The following is a 6,395-nucleotide window of genomic DNA, read 5'->3' on the forward strand; positions in this document are numbered from 1 at the left end:
AGAAAAAAAAAAAGTTGGAGGACTAACACGACTTGATTTCAAGACTTTAAAAGTTTTTTTTAAATGTTATGTATGTATGTATGTATTTTTTGAGATGGAGTCTTGCCCTGTCACCCAGGCTGGAGTGCAGTGACACGGTCTTGGCTCACTGCAGCTTCCACCTCCCGGGTTCAAGTGATTCTCATGCCTCAGCCTCCTGAGTAGCCGGAACCACAGGTGCATGCTACCACGCCCAGCTAATTTTTGTAGGTTTTAGTAGAGACGGGGTTTCATCATGTTGGCCAGGCTGATCTTGAACTCGTGACCTCATGATCCACTGCCTCGGCCTCCCAAAGTGCCAGGATTACAGGCGTGAGCCACCGCGCCCGGCCTTTTATTTTTTAGAAACAGGGTCTCACTGTGTCACCCAGGCTGGAGTCCAGTGGTGTGATCACTGCAGCCTCAAACTCCTGGCCTCTAGCGATCCTCCCATCTCGGCCTCCCAAAGTGCTGGGATTCCAAGACTTAGTATTAAAGCTACAGTAATCAAGATTGATGTAGACACAAAAATAGATCAGTGAAACAGCACAGAGAGTTCAGAAACAGATCCATATGTGTGTTGACAACTGATTTTTTACGAAGATGCAAAGGCAATACAGTGGAAGAAGGATGATCTTTCCAACAAATGGTGCTGGAAAACATGGCAGGTCATGTGGAAAAAAAAAATCAATTCATGCCTCGTTAATATACACAAATTACCTAAAAATAGGCCCTAGGGTGTGGGAGACCCAGAACTGGGAGCAGCATGGCCAAGCCTTGTGGGGGACGAGCCTTGTGGGGGCCGAGCCAGAAGCCCACAAGCAGATGCAGGCCTTCAGGTTGGGCTCCTCCCAGGAGCCGGAGGAGTTCCTTCACAGACTTGCCGCAGAAAATCACACACCTGGGTCAGCTCTTGGTCCCCTCTGTGTGGCTGACCTGACCTCCCTCCAGAAAATCACACACCTGAGTCAGCTCTTGGCCCCCTCTGTGTGGCTGACCTGACCTCCCTCCAGAAAATCACACACCTGGGTCAGCTCTTGGCCCCCTCTGTGTGGCTGACCTGACCTCCCTCCAGGCCCCACTGGACATCCCCATCCCAGAGTCCCCTCCCAAGGATGAGGAGATGGAAACAGACAAGCGGAAGAAGGAAGTCCTTAAGTGCAGACGTCTCGCTGGGAGTGAGTAGATCCTGTCCCTGCTTGCCCCAGTTAAGCCAGAAGGCTGGACTCTCAAAGAGAGATGCATTCTGGTGATCACAGGGATCCAGCACCTGATCTCCAAGACTAAGGATGGAAATGATTCAGGGGATTACCCAGGAGAAGGTGCTGGAGAGGGTGAATGCAGTCAAGACCAAAGTGGAAGCCTTCCAGACACCCACGTTCAAGGGCTTTTCAGGATGTGGGGATGCTGTGGCCGCAGCCTCCAAGGAGCCCATGGAATGGGTTCCTGGGCCCCGGGGGCATGAGTGAGATGGGACTTATGGGGGGCTCAGGGCCACAGTGCAGGACCCGAGTGTCTTCAATGCTGAGCATTATTATAGGAGCGGCAGCCTGGAAAACACTGCAGCCCAGAGGGCGAAGAGAAGCCATCTATTGTGTGCTGAGTTCAGACCTAGAGGGAAAATTAACAACCTATGCTTTGTGAGGGGAAAAGTGGAAAATAAAACAATAAAGTGGACCATAAATATAAATGTGAAACTATAAAACTTCCAGAAGAGAATAGAAAATGTTTGTAATCTTGGCTTAGGCAAAGATGTCTTAAATACGGCACCTAAAGCATAATTTTCTGAAAGGATAAATTGACAAACTGAACTTTATCAAGATTTTAAAATGTCTGCTTCCAAAGACACTGTTAGAAAACACAGGCCGGGCGCGATGGCTCAAGCCTGTAATCCCAGCACTTTGGGAGGCCGAGATGGGTGGATCACGAGGTCAGGAGATCGAGACCATCCTGGCCTACACGGTGAAACCCCGTCTCTATTAAAAAATACAAAAAACTAGCCGGGCGAGATGGTGGGCGCCTGTAGTCCCAGCTACTCCGGAGGCTGAGGCAGGAGAATGGCGTAAACCCGGGAGGCGGAGCTTGCAGTGAGCCGAGATCGCGCCACTGCACTTCAGCCTGGGCGGCAGAGCGAGACTCCGTCTCAAAAAAAAAAAAAAGAAAGAAAATACAAACCACAGACCAGGCGCGGTGGCTCACGCTTGTAATCTCAGCATTTTGGGAGGCCAAGGCAGGTGGATCATGAGGTTAGGAGTTCAAGACCAGCCTGGCCAAGATGGTGAAACCCCATTTCTACTAAAAATACAAAAATTAGCCAGGTGTGGTGGCAGTTGCCTGTAGTCCCAGCTACTTGGGAGGCTGAGGCAGAGGTTGCAGTGAGCCAAGATCGCGCCATTGCATTCCAGCCTGGGTGACAGAGTGAGACTCCATCTCAACAACAACAACAACAACAACAAAGTAAGTACAAACCACACACTGGGCCAGGTGCAGTGGCTCACACCTGTAAATTCCAGCACTTTGGGAGGCCGAGGCAGGAGGATCACTTGAGCCTATGAGTTCCAGACCAGCCTGGGCAACATATGCAAATCAATCAATGTGATACATCATATCAACAGAATGAAGAACAAAAACCATGTGATCATTTCAACTAATGCTGAAAAAGCATTTGGTAAAATTCAGCATACTACCACGATAAAAACTCTTTAAAAACTGGGTATAGGGGGCTGGGCACGGTGTCTCACGCCTGTAATCCCAGCACTTCGGGAGGCCAAGGCAGGTGGATCGCGAGGTTAGGAGTTCAAGACCAGCCTGGCCAACATGGTGAAACCCTGTCTCTACTAAAAATACAAAAATACAAAAAAAAAAAAAAATTAGCTGGGCGTGGTGGCGGTGTCTGTAATGCCAGCTACTTGGGAGGCTGAGGTGGGAGAATTGTTTGAACCTGGGAGGCGGAGGTTGCAGTAAGCCGAGATTGCACCATCGCATTCCAACCTGGGCAACAGAGCCAGACTCCATCTCAAAAAACAAAACAAAATGAAACAAAACAAAACAAAAAACAACAACAAAAAACTGGGTATAGGGGCCGGGTGAGGTGGCTCACGCCTGTAATCCCAGCACTTTGGAAGGCTGAGGCGGGTGGATCACGGGGTCGGGAGATTGAGACCATCCTGGCTAACACAGTGGAACCCCATCTCTGCTAAAAATACAAAAAATTAGCTGGGCGTGGTGGCAGGTGCCTGTAGTCCCAGCTACTCAGGAGGCTGAGGCAGGAGAATGGCGTGAACCCGGGAGGTGGAGCTTGCAGTGAGCCAAGATTGCACCACTGACTCTAGCCTGGGCGAAAGAGTGAGACTCCATCTTAAAAACAAAACAAAACAAAAAACAAACAAAAAACTGGGTACAGGAGGAATATACCTCAATATAATAAAAGCCATGTATGACAGATCTACAGCTAGTATCATACTGAATGGGGAAAACTGAAAGCCTTTCCTCTAAGTTCTGGAATATGACAAGGATGTCCACTTTTATCACTGTAATTAAACATAGTACGGGAAGTCTTAGCTAGAGCAGTCAGACGAGAGGAAGAAACAAAGGGTACCCACGTTGGAAAGGAAGAAGTCAAATTATCCTTGTTTGTAGATGGTATGATCTTATATTCAGAAAAACCTAAAGACTCCATCAAAAAACTATTCAAACGGATAAATTCAGCTGCAGGATACAAAGTCAACACGCAAAAATCAGTAACATTTCTGTATTCCAACAGTGAACGATCTTAAAAAGAAATCAAGAAAGTAACCCCATTTACAATAGCTACAAATAAAATAAAATAGCTAGGAATTAACTTAACCAAATAAGTGGAAGATCTCTACAATGAAAACTAAAACATTGGCTGGGCACGATGGCTCACGCCTGTCATCCCAGCACCTTGGGAGGCTGAGGTGGGCAGATCACCTGAAGTCAGGAGTTCAAGACCATCTTGGCCAACATAGTGAAACCCTGTCTCTACTAAAAATACAAAAATTGGCTGGGCGTGGTGGTGCGCGCCTGTAATCCCAGCTATTTGGGAGGCTGAGACAGGAGAATCGCTTGAACCCAGGAGGCGGAGTTTGCAGTGAGCTGAGATCACGCCACTGCCCTCCAGCCTGGGAGACAGAGTGAGACTCCACCTGAAAAAACAAACAAACAAAAAACCCCCAGGCCGGGCGCGGTGGCTCAAGCCTGTAATCCCAGCACTTTGGGAGGCCGAGACGGGCGGATCACGAGGTCAGGAGATCGAGACCATCCTGGCTAACACGGTGAAACCCCGTCTCTACTAAAAATATAAAAAACTAGCCGGGCGAGGTGGCAGGCGCCTGTAGTCCCAGCTACTTGGGAGGCTGAGGCAGGAGAATGGCGTAAAACCCGGGAGGCGGAGCTTGCAGTGAGCTGAGATCAGGCCACTGCACTCCAGCCCGGGCAACAGAGCAAGACCCCGTCTCAAAAAAAAAAAAAAAAAAAAACCCAAAACCCCCTAAAACATTGATACAAGAAATTGAAGAAGACACATACAAAAAATGGAAAGATATTCCATGTTCAAGGACTGGAAGAATAAATATTATTAAAATGTCCATACTATGCAAAGCAATCTACAGGTTCAATGCAATTCTTATTAAAACATCTGGTTGGGCGTGGTAGCTCATGCCTGCAATCCCAGCACTTTGGGAGGCCGAGGCAGGTGGATCACCTGAAGTTAGGAGTTCAAGACCAGCCTGGCCAACACAGTGAAACCCTGTATCTACTAAAAATACAAAAAATTAGCCGGACATGGTGGCATGTACCTATAATCCCAGCTACTTGGGAGGCTGAGGCAGAAGACTCGCTTGAACCTGGGAAGCTGAGGCTGCACCGAGCTGAGATTGCATCATTGCACTCCAGCCTGGGCAACAAGAATGAAACTCTGTATGAAAAAAATATAGATATAAATGACATTCTTCACAGAAATAGAAAAATACAATCAATCCTGAAATTTATATGGAACCATAAAGACCCAGAACAACCAAAGCTATCTTGAACAAAAACAACAGAACTGGAGGAATCACATTAACTGACTTCAAATCAGACTACAGAGCTATAGTAACAAAAACAGCATGATACTAGCATAAAAACAGACACATAGACCAATGGAACAGACTAGAGGAACTAGAAATAAATCCATACATCTACAGTAAACTCATTTTTGACACATGTGCCAAGAACATAAAATGGGGACAGGATAGTCTCTTCAAGACATAGTGCTGGGAAAAATGAATATCCATATGCAGAAGAATGAAACCAGATCCCTATCTATTGCCATATAAAAAAATCAAATCAAAATGGATTAAAGACTTAAATATAAAACCCCAAACCATGAAACTACTAAAAGAAAAATTGGGGAAACTCTCCAGGACACTGAACTGGGCAAAGATTTATTGAGTAATACCCTACAAGCACAGGAAACCAAAGCAAAAATGGACAGATGGGGTCACATCAAGTTAAACAGCTTCTGCAAAGCAAACTGTCAACAAAGTGAAGAGACAACGCACAGAATGGGAGAAAATATGTGCAAACTACCCATCTGACAAGGGATTAGTAACCAGAATATACAAGGAGCTTAAACAACTCTACAGAAAAAAAAAAAATCTAGACTGGGCGCAGTGGCTCACGCCTGTAATCCCAGCACTTTGGGAGGCCGAGGTGGGTGGATCACGAGGTCAGGAGATCGAGACAATCCTGGCTAACACGGTGAAACCCCGTCTCTACTAAAAAATACAAAAAATTAGCTGGGCGTGGTGGCAGGTGCCTGTAGTCCCAGCTACTCAGGAGGCTGAGGCAGGAGAATGGCGTGAACCCAGGAGGTGGAGCTTGCAGTGAGCCGATATTGCGCCACTGCACTCCAGCCTGGGCGACAGAGCAAGACTCCGTCTCAAAAACACAAAACAGGCGGGGCACGGTGGCTCAAACCTGTAGTCCCAGCACTTTGGGAGGCCGAGACAGGCGGATCACGAGGTCAGGAGATCGAGACCATCCTGGCTAACACAGTGAAACCCCGTCTCTACTAAAAAAATACAAAAAGCTAGCCGGGCGAGGTGGCGGGTTCCTGTAGTCCCAGTTACTCAGGAGGCTGAGGCAGGAGAATGGCATAAACCCGGGAGGCGGAGCTTGCAGTGAGCTGAGATCCGGCCACTGAACTCCAGGCCAGGCGACAGAGCGAGACTCCATCTCAAAACAAAACAAAACAAAAAAGCACAAAACGACTGACAAAGGAGCGGAGGGAGCAGTCGCAGCTGCTTTCCGAGGAAGCCGGTGTTGCCGAGATTGCCAAAATGCTTTGGAGTTTTTAACTGAATCTAAGAAAAGTC

The 6,395-nt window shown here is 47.5% G+C and overlaps 1 pseudogene; it reads left to right on the forward strand.

Annotated features, from left to right (window-relative positions):
• Positions 1-784: 784 nt before the first annotated feature.
• On the forward strand, positions 785-1,487 carry LOC111520481 (annotated as a pseudogene).
• Positions 1,488-6,395: the final 4,908 nt, after the last annotated feature.

Source organism: Piliocolobus tephrosceles, chromosome 20 (assembly GCF_002776525.5).
Source record: "Piliocolobus tephrosceles isolate RC106 chromosome 20, ASM277652v3, whole genome shotgun sequence".
Classification (NCBI taxonomy): Eukaryota; Metazoa; Chordata; class Mammalia; order Primates; family Cercopithecidae; genus Piliocolobus; species Piliocolobus tephrosceles.